The following is a 4,892-nucleotide window of genomic DNA, read 5'->3' as shown; positions in this document are numbered from 1 at the left end:
GAAACTTGATGACGGAGATCCCGACATCTCCCTTTAATCCTATTCTTTTTCGCAGGGCTCGCATTATTGAGGATTATGGAGGGGGTCATTACGCTATCCCACATGACGATGCCGTGATCGGACCCGAGGAACCAGGAAGGCGGGTTCGACCAAGACGCGACCAAGCACGCCATGATCCACCGGTTATTCCGGTCGAGGATAATGTTCCCCCGGAGTGGTTAAATGAAGGAGGGAGGAGATATTTAGATGATTTGGGTCGGAGTTCGAATTTTACAAACCAATCTTTCATCTGATTATTTGTAAATTTCCATATTCCACATGTAGATGGGGGACAATTTCCACATGTTCCAAGTTGGGAAGAAAGGATAAGCGCAAGGCAAGGAGGAGCCGTTAGGAGCGGGGCTGTGCATGGCGACGATGAGGAAGAGGATGATGCTTAGTATCTTTTTATTTGTGTTTTGTTGAACAATTTGTTTTTATTTCGTTTGGTGTGTTTTGAATTCTTAATTAGGACTTAAACTTATGTGCTTGATGTTCTATTTGCCTTGGTTTCTTTCAGAATTTGGGTTAGGAAAAGCTTGCATAAGGAGTCTAGAGAATGTGAGAAAAACATGGAAACGAGTCAAGAAAGGTCGACGTATTGAGTCTAAGTGTCGAGTCCGGTCCTACGGGGTTTATGAGTGAATGGGTACTGAAGCAATGGATAGTTTTTAAAGTCTACTAAAAGCTGGATTCAGGATAGAGATTATTAATTTTCCACCCAACAATGACTCGCCGAGTGCAGTTGTCCTACTCGACGAGTCTCGGTATATTTTCACGACTTCAACATTATCGCGCTATGACTCGACGATTCGTTCATATGACTCGACGAGTTATTCATTTATCTACCACAAAGGCTGCTGATTTGATGATGTTAGCTACACCATTTGACCACTTTATCTTTGCAATCAATTCCTGAAGATTTTCCAGTATCGCTTCTGCATATTTGGAGCTACCCACATGCGATTTGATGCCCAAGACATGGATGAGTTGTTCCAATGTCTAAAGTCATTCAAAGAAGGAGCTTAATTGAAGGAAATCAGCTTCGCAACTACTACCCCACGGGAGTTTGTTCCAATTCCCTCTATATTTTATTTTTCTTTTTCTTTTCATGCATTACATGCAATGAGGACATTGCATGAATTAAGTGTGGGGTAGGGGGTTGGTTACATCTTAGTAAATTTAGAATTCTAATATCCTAATTTAGGTCTATTTTACAAATTTTGAACTCTTGCATACCTAAAATGTTACTTAGGACTTAATTTAAAAAATTTTGGTAAAAGTAATTAGGATTCCATGTTGGAATTATGTTGTTAATTGCATGAAGACCCAAATATTTAGTTGAGCCTATATACGTTCTAGTGCATTTGTGGCTTCCTTATTCCGGTGAAATCTTGGGACAAAAACACGACCTCGCTTAGCCCGAAGGATGCAATATGTTTAGCATCGTGTACCAGAAATGTATCGAGGAAAATTGTTATCGTTAACCAATAAAGGTTGAAGTTGAGCGCCCCTGCTTAAGCATGTAGGGTTTTGAGTGGAAAAAGTGAGGTACATGTTAAAAAAAAAAAGAGAATTACAAGAGAAGTTGTAAGAATTTTGGAGCAGTTAAAGTGAAGATCAAAAGATCAAAATTTCAAAAGTTCAAAAGTTGAAGATACCAAAAAACAAATCAAAGAAGGTGGTGAATTCAAAGAAATCAAGATCAAATTATCAAAGAAGTGAATAATTCTAATAGCTCCATAGTGGTATCGAAAAGTTCTAATTTTCTAGATTATGTATGCTTGGGTTGCTCAACCAAAAATACCTTGAGGATAGGAGGTTTTCTGTGGATGGATTCGGAGGGATGCATGAAATGAGCATTGTTCGGGATAAGTGGGTGAATGTTTATGAGGATTGTAAGTATTTGGAATATTGGGGGGTTTTTAGGGAAATTTTAGACACAAATGCACGCGTTGTGGTTTTGGCATAATGGCTGGGTTAGATTGGAGTTGTCCTATGTGATTCTAATGTGCTAAAATTCAGTTTTGCTTGGGGGCAAGCAAAAGTCAAGTGTGGGGTATTTTGATATTTGCATATTTAGTCTTATATTAAGTATAGATTTTTATCATTTATTAGCTGATTAATTGCATATCATGGACAAAAGATACTTAAAAGTGTTTGAATTGTGTTTTCAGTCCAAAAGCAAAGCTCGGAAGCAAAAGGAAGCAGGAGAAGCGGTTGGGAGCTTAGGAGTTGGGCAAAGAAGAAAAATGCTTAAAAACACAAGGTACTCGGCGAGTAGGGTCGCCTACTCGGCGAGTCGCATCGAAGATTCGAGAAGCTAAGAACTCCTTAACTTACCGTGGACGGGAATTAAGTGATAGACTCGACGAGTCGGTCATGGACTCGGCGAGTCGAGGCGAATCTATAAAAAAAGACTTTTCAGATCGACGCAAAAAATTCTGGAACCCTTGGGGAGAAGCAAGCTGCGAATTAAAGTCAGAAGAGACCTAGAGAACGAAGATCCAACCCTAAATCCGATTCCGAAGGAGATTAGAGGCAATTTTCATTATTCTTAATTCAATCTATTGTTTTCCATCATGTTTAGACAATTAGATTTCGTTTTTATGCTGTCAATTGCCCCAATCATGAGCTAAAACTTTTTAACTTCTGTTTGGGGAGACAATATTGAGACTATGGTTTGATTTATGGTAGGATTGATCTAATATTGGTGATTTTGTTGATTCTAGCTTGTTAAAGAACCTTATGTGTGAACGATAACTATTTTTCTGTTAATAGGAAGATAATTAAGTTGTATGAACATCTCTTACTTGTTTACCTCATATGATTTATGTGAACACTTCATTATATGACTAGGATTAGCGAATGTGAAACTAGAATTAATAAGAAAAATGGGTAAATTCATGTGTGAGCTTGTGTGATGACTATCAACAAGAGGTTAGCTAAAGGACCAATCTAGTTGACCATTACAAGTCTTAATTAACCCGAATAAATAATCTAGTGAATTGAATTAAATTAGAGAATTGGCCACTGTTTAAGTTAGTTTGTTCTCTAAGGATTAGTGCAGCGAACGTGAATCTAATCACTTGAATCGGTAGCCAATAGAAAAATCAATCCATTGCACTATTGCCATAATATCAACCGTAGGATCAATTGAGTTGAACTAAACAGAACTTCCCTTCATTATTGAATTCAGTTGAATCTTTGCTTATCTAGTTTTTAGTCAATTAGTCTAAGTATTAGTTAGTAAGTTTCTAGTCTTGGAAAACTAGAGAAAACCCCCTTTATTACTTAATTTTTAGATAATATTAGATTTTAGTTTTAATTTTCCGTTCCCTATGTTCGATACCCTACTTATCTAACTTTACCACAATTGATAGGTCCACTGCCTTTGTGTGTTATTTTATAATTAAAAGTAGGATTAAAACTAGTTCGTTTCACACACACCATTGCCATAAACCATGAATGGTTCGTTGGCAATTTCATCCTTGGATAGGGGTTGATACTGATATGTATGATTATAAGGAGGAGGTACACTATCATATCCTAAACCCTTTTGTTGGTTTCGTTTGAACTACATGCAGTGATCAATCATGTTGGCAACTACCTCGCTTGATCCATCAAATTTTCTAAAATCAAATTTTGAAATTTCAAATTGTCTTTTTAATGTATCAAGCTCAGTAATTAACTCGTTATTTTGTCTCTTAATATAATCATAAAGTTCACATTTTTCACTGTATTTTGTCTGAATTCTTTTAAAATCTTTTATTTTTGTCTCTAACTGGGCCTTAAGGGGTTTTTGTCCTTTCCTGAGTTTATAGCCCTCATATCTAAGGTCCTCTACTTCTCTACGTAATAACTGAATTTCATCATGAAGAAGTTTAACATATTCATTACATGCCTGAGAACAAGAAGGTAGATTTACCTTATTTTTCCTGGGCTCGGAAGTAGAAGACACCGTCATAGCAAACTGCAGCTCCATCATTTTTGCTTCAGGATCAGCTAGGTCATTCTTCAGAGGAGCATCATCAATTCGAGCTAGGTGAGCGTTTTCTGGCCCTGAAATATTCAGCGCCTGAATCTCATCCTCCTAGTCAAAGGACTGAGCGAACATAGCAGTTTCACCATTAACCGCAGCACCTGCACGATTGTTTCCCACGAGCAAAGTGACCCGGCTCGTGGCAGTTGAAACATCGCAGCATGCCCTTGTTGAATCCCACCTTCTTGTCAGCATTCATGCCCCAGTTGTTCTTCCCTGTCTTTTTAGCAAACTGCTTGGCCCTGAAAACAGCCATAGCAATCTGCCATGTAATGTCCATCTCTTCTACGTCTTCTGGATGAATCTGATCCAGGTCAGCAATTGACTGCTGAGGTGGAAGCTCTCCAGCTACAAAATCATTGTAGCAGTTAACAAGCCCAGTGGCCCGTGCCAGAGTTTCATCAGAGTCTTTCGTGTTTGAGGAAGAGGCTACAACTGGTACATTTGGAGGGGGAACAGCTTGTGGAGTGACAAATGGTTGGCTTTGAGAATGAGGAATGGATGATGCAGCAGCGAAGTTCTGAATCTGAGTTGGTTGAACAGCAAATACTTGACCTGAGGAAGATATGATTGATGAGAGAGCATTTTTGGATGAGATTCCAAGATTTGCAGTAGAGTACGAGTTCACATGGTTAATTTCTCTCTGTTTGTCATCAATATCACAAGCTTTGATGATCGTCATGATTTCAGCAAGAGTGAGGGGATTTAGATCCTTGGTCTTCTTAATCACAGCAACATTCATGTCCCATGATCTAGGAAGAGCATTCATAAGCTTCTTGTTAATCTCTGACTTGGTCAAGAAAATCCCAGA

This window comes from Lactuca virosa, chromosome 7, assembly GCF_052849685.1.
Source record: "Lactuca virosa cultivar CGN04683 chromosome 7, Lactuca_virosa_CGN04683_v6, whole genome shotgun sequence".
Classification (NCBI taxonomy): Eukaryota; Viridiplantae; Streptophyta; class Magnoliopsida; order Asterales; family Asteraceae; genus Lactuca; species Lactuca virosa.
This window is presented reverse-complemented; position numbering follows the sequence as displayed.